The sequence below is a fragment of the Dipteris shenzhenensis genome, chromosome 2, assembly GCF_047967505.1.
Source record: "Dipteris shenzhenensis isolate YYH24624 ecotype China chromosome 2, Dip_SZ_1.0, whole genome shotgun sequence".
Taxonomy (NCBI): domain Eukaryota; kingdom Viridiplantae; phylum Streptophyta; class Polypodiopsida; order Gleicheniales; family Dipteridaceae; genus Dipteris; species Dipteris shenzhenensis.
This window is the reverse complement of record NC_141597.1, coordinates 60,422,093-60,438,465: the sequence shown is the minus strand read 5'-3', so window position 1 is coordinate 60,438,465 and position 16,373 is coordinate 60,422,093. Positions and strand designations below refer to the sequence as shown.

General features: G+C 41.3%; 1 pseudogene; it reads right to left on the bottom strand.

Annotated features, from left to right (window-relative positions):
• Window positions 1-10,957: 10,957 nt before the first annotated feature.
• LOC147905079 (F-box protein FBW2-like) lies at window positions 10,958-13,640 on the bottom strand (annotated as a pseudogene).
• Between the last annotated feature and the right edge of the window lie 2,733 nt (window positions 13,641-16,373).

Genomic DNA, 16,373 nt, shown 5'->3' with positions numbered 1-16,373 from the left:
TACTGTGACTCAAGGCACTGAGACCATGACTCTAGAATGCGACAAGAATCTTCCCTCTTGGCCTATATTGTCACATACCCAAGCTAAAAGAGCTTTGCGCAAACGTGAGAAGACATATTTGGTTATGGTCAATAAGATTGAGGCTAGTCGTGAGACTAAGAAAACTAAGCAAGAGCCTTTGGATTCTTTTCTAGCTACTTATGACGACTGCTTCATGGAAGACTTACCTAGTAGCTCACCATTTGGGGCACCCGTTCTTCTTGTCAAGAAGAAAAATGGAACTTTTCAAATGTGCATCGATTATCGTGCCTTATGTCATGAGGGAATAAAGTTTTTAGCACCTTTATAAGCATTGTAAGAATTCACTTCTCCATTGTCTTCTTTGCACATAAGTTGTTTGCTAGCTGCCAATACAAATATGGGACATAATAAGATTTCCAACTTAGAGAGGGAAAGTTGATTACATTGTTAATGTCATTCATTTTTCAAACTCTGCTTTAAAATTGTAAAGCATATTCCTTAAAATCTAATTAAAATCAATTGACAACAATATTTCAAATGTACCAAAACTATAATCAATAGCAACACTCCACTTTCACATATGTACGCAACTTAATCTCTTATCACCAAACAATAATGACTCATATGATATTATGTTAGAACAAATAGATATTCAAAGGAAAGCAAAAGCAATATTGAAATCTACTGTTGACTGAATCATAATCAATGTTTATAACATCATTAAAGAAAAATTTAGGAGTAGGTTCCTTGTCCTCCAATCGCGTCTCAACCATAGCTACAAACCTTGAGCATATGCCTCTTGCGCAACTTCTTGAAAGGAATTCTTTGATGATCATCGTGGGCCCTTTTTGATTGGTGAATGCTTAAGTAAGTTTTCCTTTGGGGGCTTGCTTGGGGAAGCAAAAATTGAAGGCGTTGACTTTGGAGTAGGTGGGGGTGCACTCCTACCCATGTAAGAGCAAGCTGAAGTAGCAGGGCCTCCTAAAACAAAATATGGGTGAATAAATTAATGTTTGGAGAAGGCAAAATTCATTTCCTAACATCTTCAATTCTGAAATTCTAAGGTTGAATATCAAACGTTAAGATTGGAAACAATAAAGGCAATTGTATTTCAGGAATTTCAATCCGTGTCATCCCAAAACGATTTTTTTATATGGAAGATTTATGCCTAAGGTTGTTCTTGTTTTCAAAACGTAGTCCCAAACATAGTCTCAATGTACATTGAGACTATGGAAGATTTATGCCTAAGGTTGTTCCTGTTTTCAAAACGTAATGTACATTGAGACTATGGAAGATTTATGCCTAAGGTTGTTCCTGTTTTCAAAACGTAGTCCCAAACATAGTCTCAATCTACATTTTGGGATGACACGGATTGAAATTCCTGAAATACAATTGCCTTCATTTTTTCAGCACTTTGCCAAATTGTGGAAAATGTCACTATGAAGGCAATCGATAATCTGTCCACCTACAAGCAACAAACGAAGCAGTGATATTCTAAAAGTGGATGACTGTGCAGAGGAGGATTTTTTGGGGGACATCAATAACTAAGGGAAAGAAGAGACTAAACAGTCGACACACCACATTACAATTGGAAGTCAAGAGTCAGACGAAACGGACAAGCAAAACAAATAAAAGCACATATGATGAAGGAATCAGACGACAAGAAAGGTGTAGACACCCAAGGCTCTCAGTCCGGCGGTAAGATCCAGGTATTTCGTGGAAGTAGTAGGAGTTGAGAGGATGACGATACGACGAAGATCACAGAGAACGATCACAAACGTACTACCAAAGCAGCAAATATTATCATTAAATTGAGGCAAGTGTTGCATGAAAGAACGGGAGCAGAGAATCAACAGCGACATCAAATCGAATGGATTGTGGATTTTCTTCGAATCACTGTCTCCACGCTCCATAACGCCAATCTCTCCTGAATCTGGTGTCTCGGGTGAGTTTATAATCTGAGGACGTGCTTTTGCTAGCCCTGCACAACAACAACAAATATATCAGTGATCGAAAATGCATGCAAAAGGAAGGAAAGACGTTACAAAAAAATCAAAGCAAAGCGAAGTCATTATCCACACTTCGCGAAAGTGCCACTGTCTGTGTCCATGAGGTCAATCTAACCCTCCATTCCTGTAGTATCGTTCGCTGCAAGATTGCCCTCATATTTATATTGGACGCAAAAATTCGACAGGGGCACATCACGAAGGATAAAATCAATCACACAAATCCTTCAAATATTCACTGCAGACGTCCATTACATGCAGAATGGAAAAAATCATTGCAAAATGCGATATGCTCCTAATTTTCCAATAAAACCATGTAGAATATTGATTTGCAAAACGACGATATCCAGCCGCTTGCAGCTCAACGCTCTTGCTGCTGACAATCATGAATTGGAGGAGCAGCGCACCAACAATCGGAGTAAATACGCCACTCTGTAGAGCAATCGCTTGCCACCTGCATATACCTCCTTCCTCTTCCTAGGTGGAATTCGCAAACACATCTGCCATAGATGTGACTGTCATCAGCACCTCTCCAAGAACAATCATAGTGAAGCACATGGAGGCAAAAATGGGAAGGCGTGAATCACATGCATTCAATTGCATGTCTTCACTGACATGCAACTGGCAATTGGAGGTAACCATCCAATCACAAAAATCACAATTTCAATATTTAAAAATTCCCTATTTTTCTATTTGCCAAAAAAGAAGTGTCGCTAAGGCTATCCCTCAGGACAGGCCAAAAAGAGAGAGAGAGAGAGAGTAGCTTACCGGCAGACGAATAGAACAAGTAAACGTTGGTTTATGGAATCTGACGGATCGCAAAGCTTGCTGGATAGTAGATGAATCGCACAGCTTGTGCACGGCTGACAGAGCTCTCGAGACCACATGCTACACTTGGAGGCTATGGTTGCGGTACGTTTGACGGAGCTCTTTGGAGTCTGGAGACCACACGCTATGCTTGGAGGCTTGATTGCACCATGGAGGCTCGATGGCATGAAGCTCTAAGGGAAATGCCCGAGGGAGGCATTTCTCAGTCGGGAATGGTCGGGAAATGCCGACCACGGGCATTTCTTGGGTGTCGAGGTCTGGAGGGAGGGCAGCTACCACCACATGTCAGTGAGGTACGGGTTGGCGACATGTGTTTGGTGTGAGTTTGGCAATGCAAGTGGTCGGTTGAATTGGGAGTCGTGGCTCTCATTACTGGTAGTGGTTTGTCTGGTGAGTGGTCCACATGTCCGTGTGCTATTTGTCGTTCGTGTGAGTGGTACACATGTATATTGTGTGTGAGTGGGTGTTTGTTTTGCATTTAATGTGTGTCCATGGGTTTCTAGTTTTGTGAGCTTTGTCGTGTTATTCCGTCAGTCTATGTGCGTTGGCTAATCGACTTTATGGAAGAGGCTTCAAGGCGGTGCATGAAAGGTGTCTTCTTTGGAGGTGTTTTCGGTGCTCGATTCTGTGGCAGACGATTCGAGGCGGTGCATGACAGGCGTCTTCTTTGGAGTTGATTTCGGTGATCTGAGATGGAGTCCGCTGCAGAGTGTCCATTTTTGCTTGGGATCGATGAGGACGTTTCTCTTATTGGGCATTTGGTTTCTGGGAGTGTTGACTTGGTTGTGTGTTTGGGTGGAGACGAGGATATTGGATCTGAGATTGTTTCTTCGGTTGCTGCTGGTATTGCATGCAACGTTGCTAAGGATTTTCGCGATATTGGAGGTTTCTAGCCTTCGTGTGTTTTGTGTGTTGTTATATTTCTTTGTGTTTGTGTTGTTTTCATTGTTTTCTTTGGTTGTGCAAGTACCGGTTCTTTTGGTGAGGTTTATGTAGGTTCTGTTGTTGGTTTCTTGCCCGCTGGATCCTTGTTTGGAGAAGGAAGTAGAAGAGGGTGGAGCGAACAAGACTTCGGATAAAGATAATTGGGCTCGGTGTTGATTTGATTCTTGGCGGCATCTTCAGGGTCTTGATGTTTCTATCCCTATCGAGGAGCTGGCTGATTTGCTTGGTAGGTTTATACTTCAAGTGTGTAAGAAGAAAGGAGAAGGTGGGTTTTACCCCCTGCTAAGTTGCATGCTTTTTCCAAATCTTCTACTCGCATTTTATGGAGGTTCCAAGATTGTCGAGTAGCTGCAATAGGTGTTGTTGAGGTTCCTTTTTATTCACTTTAAGAATCCTTTGTTCTCGAAGGAGTGCTCTTCAATTACCATTGATGTGAATCAGTCTATACGTGTTGATGGTCTGAAACCTACAAGGAAGAGTGATGTTGGGTCGAAGGATGAGATGGTGGTGTTGAAGAATGCAAATTTCAGTGCTTTCCATCTTTGGGGTTTGCTTTCTACATGCTGCTTCGCTTTGCTATTAGAGGTGGTACTGAGCTGTATGGAATACAGCGTGCGCAATTTGTTCGTGCTTCTGATGTTTTCAGTCAATATCTATAGTACGTGTTTTGTGTTTTCGTGTTAAGTCTTTGCGTTTGATTTTCCGGTTTCTGATGTAGTTTGTCTCTGTGTTGTAGGTTTGACGAGAGATTGACAAAGAATCATGTGATGAGTCTGAAGCATTACAAAGCTGAGCATTTGTGGAAACTATTGAAGAGCTACGAACTAGATTTTGTGTTTACTTTCAACCAGCTAATGAAGATATACCTGGCGCTGTTGTTTCGGGTGACAAGAATTTGTTGTATGTTTTCCTTAATTATGATCCTTGAGAAAGAGAAGTTTTGTGACTACACAATGGAAAAAAAAACCCATGTGAGAGAAAGAGGCAGAGTCTTTGTGCAACATGGTTCTTTGCCTCTTTTATCAAACTCTCCTTGTCTCTCATGGTTCTTGGCTAGTATCTCCTCCTCACTCAGAATATTTTTTAGGAGCTCTTCCTTGGGGGATATTGCAATGGAAAAGCAACCCATGATGTGAGAGAAAGAGGAAAAGCCTTTGTACAAAATGGTACTTTGCTTCTTTTATCAAACTCTCCTCATCTCATGGTTCAACCCTCTTTGGCTAGTCTCTCCTCCTCTCCCAAAGGATTTTGTAGGAGCTCTTCCTTTAGGGATATCAAATCTTCCTCTCCAGTATACAGTGCATTAGTTATGTCATCTATTGCCTCATCATGAACAAACTCAATAGGCTCTGTCCCTTCATATTCATGCACATCGTCCACATGTTGTTGACCTTGTCTTTTCTTGGCCCACTCCTCTCTTAATGCTTGTCTGAATGAAGATTTGTGAAGTTCTTTGCCTTGGACCACACTTTTCATCATGAAACTCTTATTTACCCTAGAATTAAAAATAATATTCATGTATAGTAATCAACAAGGTTGAGGGAATGTAAATGGGATTGGTAGCCTCAAACTAGAAGTGTGTTGCATAGACTATACTTCCTAATTCGAGAATCGAAGTGCCTTGATAGACTACTATACTTCCAATGATCAATCATTGAACTTTATTGCTACCTCACTTGTAACATGCACATTTGCATGGTATTCTCTCCTAAAGACAGTCCTCTCTTGACCATAGGGCAAGTGCCCCTTCTAACTCCGAAGATGATGTCAACGTCTCAAATGCATCTTGTTGGAATCAATCATCAAATCAGTAAAACAACATTTTGGGACTAGGACACACTTCAAAGTGACTTTAAAATCCAAAGTGCTAATATCTAAAAAGCATTGATACAAGAATGGAGTAAATTTTCCTAGAATCAATGTGAACATTGATATCATGGGGAAAAATGGTAAGTAGAAAAGCAAGGACTTTGGAAATAAAAAATGCCACTCCACCTTTACATACCCATCCCCTACATTAGTCCCTTTCACCCCCAAAACCATGCATGTGCCTTTAAAAGTCCATAAATTGCTATTACAATGGTCTCCCTCCAAATGGCCTTTTTTTCCACTTTCCAAGCCTTTGGAGCCATTTTTCACTCGATTGACCAAAATGGGTGGGTAAAGAATTTGAAGTCGGGCAAACGTATGTAGAGTGCCTTTATACTTGATGGCATTCAGAATGGCATTTAGAATGTGCCAATAAGGTTAAAGCATTGGAATCCACTTGCTCCTTCAATTCAACCATGTATAGTCTTTTTCCACTCTTTCTATACCTTTCAAGCCATTTTTCACTGCATGGGCCAAAATAGGTGTGTAAAGGTCCTCAATTAGGCAAATAGTGTGCGAGGCCTTTCTACTTGAAGGGATAAATCAACCATGTATAGTCTTTTTCCACTCTTTCTATGCCTTTCAAGCCATTTTCCACTGCATGGGCCAAAATAGGTGTATAAAGGTCCTCAATTGGGCAAATAGTGTGCAAGGCCTTTCTACTTGAAGGAATAAATCTTTTGACAAGTTCACATAGGAATCTACTTTCTCCCTCAAATTCAACCAAGAATGGTTAATTTTTACACTTACGATCTTTAAATAAGCCATTTCAGTTCTACAATGGATTGGCTTTTTTTACATTTTACATGTCTTGTGGAGCCAATTTTCATTAGATTGGCCAAAATAAGCTAGTAAAGAAGAAACAAGTGCACAATGACTTCTTGATAGAATTGAGTGTGTGGCAAGGCAATATAAGCATTGGAATCCATTTGTCCCTCCAATTCAACCTTTTTAAGCATCTTTTAAAATCCCCAATGAGTCTTTTTCCATGGGATTGGCAATGTAGGTTGAGTAATGGAATCAATGACTAACATAAGGCCATGGAGTTTGATGGGATTGAGCTTGTGGCAAGTCCACTAGAACATTAGAATCCATTTTCCCTCACACTTAATCCATGGATACCACCATCTTTGAATTTATATTGAAAAGAACATTGGAATCAACATCAACACTACTACTATTTTAAATTCAGAGTTTCAAAGCTTATAGCAACCCTTGTTATGATGTTGACAAAAGTATTTCAAAACCATGTCACTTTTTTTGTTCATTTCACCTTCCATTTGCTAGATCTCCTATCATACTTTACCACCCAACCCTTCCAAACCCTCCTCCATAGTCACCTTCTCCCTCTCCCACACTAAAAGACTCACAGCTTAAAGAGGAGGCTACCACTGTCTAGGACTTGCAAGAACATAGTATGTTCTTTTCACTTACTCTCCCTTGCTATTTTTGTCTCCCTCCTGCTCATGCTTTCAATGTCCTTTCGTATCTAGAAATGTACCCTCCCCTGTCCTTTCTCCTTTGTTTTCCTTTGGTTTTTAGAAATGCACCTTCCCTAAAAGCCTTTCCTTCTCACCCTCTCTTCTTCCCATTCTCCTTTAGTTTTTTCGTTGCATGTCTCCCTCTCTAATCCTTCTCTCTCCCTCGCTTCCCCTCTCAATTTCCCTCTCTCTCTTTCTTACCCACTTTCTAGTAATGTCTTGAAAGAAGGCAAAAGTTGAAAGCCGTATTATGCTTATTTTGTGGAAATCCACTCACGTATTTTGCTCATCTCAAATATGTAAAGGGTTTACTATGTGGGCTTGACTACCATTGCACATTGCAAAAACATGCAATGGCTTCCAAAATACATGTGTTTCAAAAATCAGAAAAAAGACTTTCAAATACAAATCAACAAGAGAAACCATAAGAAATGAAACGTGCATTAAACAAGTAATAAACTCCATTACATAAATAAATTAAGGGGGCATTGTTGTAGCTAGTAATCATCCTCACTGTCATCATCACTGGCAAATGTGTTCTCTAACTCCTCTATGGCTGACTTCGATGTTTCTATTTTGCTCAAACTTGAACATGATTTGTGTTTATGTTCATCAACATAAGCATAAGCATGATGCAACGTCTCAAAAAAATCAGCCAACTTGCTTTTGGCTTTTTTCAATTTCCTAGATAAGAAGGTTCTTCAACCAATTCAGTCAAGCAAAAATACTTGCATTTATCCCCTTTTCCACATGGTTTGCTCAAACCTTTTGCAAACAAAGAATGCATTTTTTCTTTCCCATTTCACCAAAAATAAGAAAATATTGAGGTTGAGAAAAACCTTGAACAATTGTTCCAGTAGTGACCTTCACTCTCAGTTTTCTACCTCAGAAAACTGTCTGAATTCCATCGGAACAGTGTCTTCCCTTCCAACACAGGTAGAGTTGATGGCAAGGAGGGAGCTTCCCTTCTAACATAGGTAGAATTGCTGCAACTATCAACAAGATTATGAGCAAAGCTTTATACTGCAGTCCTTTAATGACTAGTCAAAGTTCTTTTCGTCATATGCATCTCCAATCTTTTTGCTTCAGCTCAAACCAAACTCTGATCCACTCCAAACCAAACTAAAGATTCAGAATTGCTGGAAGGGTGTTGGAGGCATTCAAGCTCTCTTCCTTTAATTATAGGATGCTTCACCTTCAACGATAGATTCTGCATACTTGAACTACAGCCAATGGCATCTCTTGATTGTTGCACGATCCCGTTTCTTCGATTTCCTTGTCAAACGCTTTGTGCATTTTACCTTTGGGGTGCTTCAATCCTCTCTAGGCTTGGCATGCAATTAGCTCAACCTGCGTAGCATCATCCTTGATTCAAACCACTTCTATTGCACCTCCTTCTCTTGATCCAACTTTGGATTCAACACATAGCAAATAGTCCAAACGGGTCTCAAGCAAACATCTTTGAGAACTTGCAGCTATACGCCATATCCATCAATCCTGAAAAATTCACAGTAGTCTTCACTTCGTACACACAGAGATCTGCTTCAATATAAGGTCTACACTTCATGGCAACGGAGAAAATGGACGAAATTAAGGAGAAATTGGATGTTCTTACCTATCCCAGAGCCCATGTATCTTCTTAGTCGCTTCTCTACCCAAGACTGGAGAGCGTGGAGAACCAAGGTATCTGCTCAATCGCTTCTCTACCCGGAACTGGAGCGCTACGCCCTTCTTGCGTGGCTATTTTTCAAGCTCCTTGGGGAGATGTTATCTTTTACACAATAAAGTTTGAATGGTGATAGCATCGATAGAGATGAAGCAACTTCCCGAATCCAATGTTAGCGGCAAATGCAAAATTTTTAGGTTCGACTCCCACAATCGATATAGAGGCTATGATCAATTGAAAACGATGCTCAACTAGATACAACAATACTTCATGCTGCCACTCTTGTTGTTGCTCATCATCATTGCACTAGGACCGAATGGACGGATCACCTTAATAGGCTTTTGCAGAACTTGATCAAATAGAGCATCGAAAGCCAACCTTTGAATCCGATGATTAAACCTTGCCATTTCTAGACAAGCTACCGGACATTCCACAAGCTCTCAACTCTTTTTGTCTTCCAAAACTCGAACCGATATGCGGAGTATATTGCCCAAGTTCTTGTAGAGAAAAGTGAGGATATAGATCAGCACCGAAAAGGGGGTATTGATTCTCCAGTTTTTGCAAATATGCCTTTGAAGACTCCAGTGCGACTAGCCTTGCAATGTTTAGAGAAGGATGGCAATGCTTAGAATGGTTCTGTGAAGTCATGGCCCTTAGCATTCTCCTTTGTATCAAGCCTTATGCCCCAAAACAAAAGATGGGCAACCACATTTCCAAGGTGATGATTTATGACTCAAACCGCTTTTCTTTTCCATGGTGGAATCTTCTCAAAATGGGTAGGCCTCCTTTTCCATGGCGGGATCCTTCCCTCCACACACACCAAGAACAGGAAGATTTCGTTTTTACCACTGTCTTTTCGAAAATGACGCTGATACCTCATCCATTGAACTGTTTCATCTTCTAAAATAGGCTTATCTTCTCTCCAAAGTGTTGAATGCTGAAACCCATTGCAAGATCGCTGAGGTGTTGTAGCTTGCTATCACATAGAGAAAATATTGAGACATGGAAGAGGGAGGAGAAGGGGGAAGCACCATTGCATTGCTTGCTTGCTGGAAATAGAGGCGAACTCCTAGGAGTAGGGAGAGGCCATGGGGAGGCCTTTTCCAGTGTTCACAGAAACATTTTTCTCAACAAATTTTGAAGGTTTTTCGCAAGAAATTTTTTTTTTTTGGCTAAAATATAACTAAATTGCCTAAAATTTTACAAATTTTACAAATTTGAGAAAATATTTTTTAAAGGTGAAAATGAAAATGCTGCAGGCTCATTGTATATAATTTGCAGGTTTTCTGTGAACACTGGGCCTTTCCCTCAAATTAAAGTGGCGATTGGCCACAAGCCACTTTAATTTGAGGGAAAGGCCGACTCGCGTGCCTCTACTAGCTGTCAAAGTTGGGGCGAGGAGGAGGTTATCATTAAAAAAATCAACCATAATGTGATAGGCTATACGTTTTGGACACGTCAACTATTTATGAAAGGTTTCCCATGATGTGATGGGCGACTTGTGAAGTTTTTGACAAGTCAACTTAAGTGCAACGTCCACCATTTTCTCATCTTTATGGTAGCTTGATCCAACAGCCCAGATCCTCCCTTTGAGCCCCGTTGACTCTGACGGATACAAGTCCCAAGAAAATACCCCCAAAAATTACATGTACACAATCTCCTAGATGCCCCACAACCCATGACTACTGTAACTTCCTCCACTACTCCATTAGTACTAGGACCTTTGACCAAGACCACAGTCATACTCTATGTCGGTCCTGAGTGTGGTGCCTAAAATCCCCTTAACAGACATATAACAACATAATGGAAACTATTGTATCATTTTAAAGGTTGTGACCGATGAAGTTATAACAATTACGTTGTAGTTTAAGATATTACAGTGCCATAAAGCTCAATCGAGGTAATAATATTACTATTCCACCCTTGAACCCTATCCAATTTATTGTTACTCTATACTACGGACTGAGGAGAACTAAAAAGAAGACCTTCAATGCAGAGCAAAACCCACAAGGAGTACAAATCAACTAAGACCTGCTTGATCTGATCTTGGAAAAGCACTTAAAAAACTAGATGAAATCCACATGATATAAGTGGGCAAGACAAGTTGCAATGTACAAAACATTATACAATAATTTGGACACCAAACCAGAAATATTTCATATTATTTGTCAGGAAGATTAAGAAAACTACATGCCAGCAAACAGCAGTTAGTAAAGAAAATCCGGATAGGAAAAGAGTTCTCATAGCAAATTCCCCTTCAGATAGCACAATCAGACTAGTTGAACCTGGTAAGAAATATGGATCTCCTCTCTGTGCTTCACCAATGTTCCAAATAGCCTTCCCATTCTATTTCAGGATAATCATACATATCATCAAAGTAATCCACATAACCCACAACTCCATAATCTGGATCATGAGAATCATCTTGGATGAAGTCCAGGTAATTCGTATCTCCATAATTTGAATCACTAAAGTGACTGTAGGGCTCATAAAAGACTTTAAACCTTTTCCTGCAATCCTTAACCAAAGCCTCATCCATTTCCAAATATTCACAACCACGAAAATCAAGTTGCTCCAAATTGGCACAACTATCAAGGATAGCTTTCAGTCCTTTGTTTGATAAGGGCACATTTGACAGTTCAAGGTGCCTCAGCTGAGGAAAACACTGGGCAATTGCAAATGCCTCTTCATCGTTTGAAGGCAAACCACTGGATATTTGAACATATGAGCTTCTGCGGAGAAGGATAGACCTATAATGTTCTCCATAGAGTTCAAGGGCCACCTTCGAAAGTGCATCACAATAACTGATATCTAAATTAGAGATGCAAGGCACCTTGGAAGCAATCTGTCAAACACAATCATCGGTGACACCGCTGAATGGGAGATGAAGGACTTGAAGTAACGGTGCATTGGAAGAAATAAAGACTGTGAGGGGATAAGTACAATTTCAAACTTACAAAAAGAACAGATAATGCAATGGTTTTCAAAGAAAATGCTTCCATCAGTGTAAGCGACAAGATGCGTTTGCAAGCTCTCCATGCTAATGATAACCGGTTTGCATTTGATGATTTGGATCTCTAGCATCCAGTCAATGGGAGCGTTAAGCCAGAAAATTAAAATAAAAGATTTTCATCATTTCATCCTGCTCACTCAGAAAATTATTACCAAAAGTGATCCAAATCCAGCACACAAGGATTACAAAAAGTTAAAAAATTCGTAACAACAGCGGCAACTTGGCGAGGGGCAATTGTGAGGGAACCCACCAAAAAGCCCACAGGGCCTTTCGTTCCAAGTTAAATTTCAATAAAATAGGAATAAATTCAAAACCAGCCAATCCAAGTAGGGTGGGTTTTTGAGCTAAATACATCGTTTTTTCTATCCTTGCACCTTATATGATTCTTTGAGTGGAAGTTTCCATGACAAGTGCGGTGGTTGGCCTGCCTACGAAGTTTTCCATAGAAGAAGTTCCTGTTTCAAGCTGAAGAACGGTGCACTCGTGAAAGGCGTTCTCAGGAGCCGTATGCAAAACAAGGATACGTTTTCCCATACATATCATGCGCTTATACAAGCAAGGGAAAACAAAAAAGCACTTCGAATGAAAAAGGGATACCTCCGGACGATATACTCCAAAGTTGCATCGCTTCTTAGGTTGTCGATTTTAAACTCGCGAAGGCAGCCTTGGCTTTGATCCACGAGCATCTTGATCAGGCAGTCAATCTCATCAGGGTTTCCACAATCAGTATCCCATTGAAGGAGGTCACTAGTTTGCCAGCAAAGTGGATCTTGCGAGACACGCCTCCATGCGTGGCAAACGCTGGGGATGACCATCAGCTTTAGTCTCAAGGAGAGAGAACTGAAGAGCTTGGCAAAAGCCTCAGGAAGAATGTCAGCCCATGAAAGCCCTAGCTCTGCAGAGATCGTCTTCGCCAGGACCAGAATTTCGTCCAGGAAGAAGACCCAATCTGGTCAACTCACCTTACTACGGTGAAAGGTAATAGGTCAACTCACCTTACTAGGGTGAAAGAAGGCCTGTAATTTGAGTCCTTCAATGGCCTTCATAGCCCTCCAAAGCTTCATAGGAAGGTTAATGGAAAAAATGGGTTGCAAATGAAACTCAAAATATAAAATTTGGCGACGTTTAGATAGTTATCAAATGAAGGCCAGCTCCACAATTGACGAATCCTTCCACCACTAGACTCCCCCTCCAAGTGGCTTCATGGCCTAAAATCTAGAGATATGCCTTATCTTCTTCCCGCCTCTAGGCTATGGTTCCTCACTCACCAACTCACCGAGTCAACTCCACTGCTCTTATCATCTATGATCTATCTCACCTGAGACCTCTCGAGTCTCAAGCTTCAAGCTTCAGCCTACCTCAAGTTCATTCGTAACTCAAGCCTCAACCCTTTGCAGCTTTTTCTCTCAAGCTTCAGCATGCCTCAAGTTTGCTCAAGCTTCACAAACCTTTGCAGCTTTTTCTCCTCCAACTTTGGACGGCATCTCGCTTTGCATGGTGGATTGACGACTCACGAGTCACGAGTATCCCTGTCGATTGTTGCTGTAGCGCTACTCTTGAAAAGGTATCGTTCAATTTGATTTGTATCCAAGAAGCATAATGCACAACTTACAACCCTTTTCATTTAATCGCCACAATACTTTTAACACTCATTATTCATAGATTACATAGATGAGTATATGCTTTTAACGCTCATTATTCATAGATTACGTGGATGAGTATGTACTTGAAGCTACGAAGGAACTTGCCACGGGAGAGGTGAATCTGAATGAAGGAAGGTGGAGGATTTTGTAATCGCAGCTATGGTCCATGGAGGATCTTGCCAATGGAGAGACGAGTCTGAATGTGAAAACACAGTAGGGAAATGGACGCAGGGAATTATAGCCAATGGAGTGCGAGCTCAGTGGGTGATTATTTGAATATTTGAATTCTGATTATTGTAACCCCAAGTTTGATTAATTATGTAGTAACCTAATTTTGCAACTACCCGATTAGTTAGACTATAACGGGCATTTCTGTTGGCCTGTCTGCCTATGTATAAGCCGATTGGCTATCAATAATACACACAATCGTCGTTGGCCAACTCTTCTTTCCTTGTTCACTCTTCTTGCATACGCATCTTCTTGATCGAGCTCGTCTTCTTCCTTTCCTCTCTTAATCCATATTCCTACATGGTATCAGATGTTCAGTTCTCACTAATAGTTATATACTAGAGCCTTCCGGCCTTCACCTTCTTGGTTATCCTGGTTCCTGCATCTTCTTAGTTTTTCCCATCACCTTCAAATGGCTTCTCTAGTACCTCACGTACCTATAAGCTAGAAAAACTCTCCAACACGGATTATCGCATCTGGGTGATTAAAATGGAGATGCTTTTGCGCAAGGCTGAGTTATGGGAGGTCGTGAATGGTACATGCCCTCACCCTACCTCACCTGCTGCACTTGCTTTACAACTTGTTGCTCCTGCCGCACCCACGGGTACTACCCTTGCTCCTATTTTGCCTCTACCTACCCAAGCTGAAATTCAAGCATGGCTCCTCTCTAATTCAAAGGCACATTCCGACATTATCTTGAATTGTGGAGACCTTCAAATTCAGCTCGTCCACAATCTTCCTTCTTCTCAAGCTCTCTGGGAGACCCTGCATTTTACGTATGGCCATGTTGACATCTCCACCCAAATTAATGCACACCATCACCTTATGCTCCTTTAACTCAAGGAAGGAGACTCCGTCCCAGATTTTATTGACAATTGGCAAGGTCTTCTTGATGAGACAGTCAGCATTGGCCTCCAAGTCCCGGATCTACAATAGGTCACTATCCTACTGTCAACAATACCACCTTCTTGGAGGTCATTTGTAACCACCTAGAGCAATCTTGCGAGCCTTACTTTACCCTCTCTGATTGGCCGCATCCTCCAAGAAGATACAATGCGAAGAAATTCTTCAACAATTAATCACACAATACCATAAGCCTTCTGCACCAAATGCCGTGGTGGTCGTTGGGGTCGAGGAAACCATTTTGGCTGTGGATCAAACACTCGCACTAGTGCTCCTACTCTTCTACCCACACCATCGTCAATTAGCTCCTTCAATCAGCCTCGTCAACCTTCAAGAAACCCTTCTTGGAAGGTCTGGAAGTTTCAGACACGCTTCACCTTCTTCTCGCACAATATCCTCTCCATCAACTAAGGGCATGACCAACCTCCACCTATTTTGTACTTCTATAGAGGCCCCTATCTCGGCTGATTACGTTGATGATACCTGATTTCTTGATACTGACACATCATAGCACATGACCTCACAAAAATCCTGGTTCATGGACTACACCGAATTCCCATAGCCTCTCTCAGTGTTTCTCGGTGATCATTCTGAACTACAGGCATATGGCAAAGGCAGCATCGCCCTTAAGTTCTTGAATGGACAAGAACTCACCTTGTCTGAAGTCTTCTACGTGCCACACCTTCAAAAAAATCTCTTCTCAATCGGTTCCTTCTTCTCTTTTAGGAGCTGATATTCAACTTATTGGAAACTCTAGCACAATTCACATGATGCATGTCAATTGCACCTGCCCCCAATCAGACCATCTTTACCCAATCTACACTAGTTCCCCTCACATGCTTCATGCATTAGTTGCCTCCTCGTCTCCGAATTCTGCTCATCTTGGCATGAGAGTTTAGGCCATCCTAATTTTCAATATCTTCGATGCCTAGCTCTAGGTGGTATAGTAGATGGTCTACCCTCGACACTTACAACCAATGATCACTTTTGTGATTATTGGGTTCTGGGAAAACATGCTCGAGTTTCTTTCCAAAATCGAAAAGGCCACCGTGCCTCAGAATTGCTAACCTTGGTTCACACTGACATTTGTGGTCCCATGCAGACTGCCTCACTCAGTGGTGCAATTTACTTCCTCACCTTCATTAACGACTTCAGTATGTTCACCACACTGTATTTCCTGCATCACAAAAATCAAGCTTTCGATTACTTCAAGCAATTTTATCAAGCACAGCGAGAAACCGGCAAGCTTCTCAAGGTACTTTGTTCTGATAATGGTGGAGAATTTTGCTCACACATATTCGAAGATTACCTTAACACATATGGCATAGTTCATCAACTTACTACTCCATATACACCCGAGCAAAACCCGATTGTTGAGCGCAAGAATCGGACACTCAGTGAGTTGTCCTGCTCCATGCTATTTGCTGCAAGTCTTCCCACTCAATTTTGGGCTAAAGCCGTTGCTACAGCAGCGTACCTCCAGTACATCTCGAGGTACTCCCATGTGCAAAGACTTACACCACACGAGCTCTAGATGAACGGGTGTCCCACATTACATCATCTACGGGTCTTTGGTTGTCAAGCATTTGCACAAGTCCTAGATGCCACGAGGCAAAAATTGGATCCCAAGTCACAACATGCCATCTTTATTGGCTATGGGCACCCCCAAGGTGTGAAAGACTATCGCCTGTATAACACACACACACGACACGTGGTATACTCACATAGTGTCATTTTTCATGAATCTAAGAGGGGTGCCACCTCAGAGGG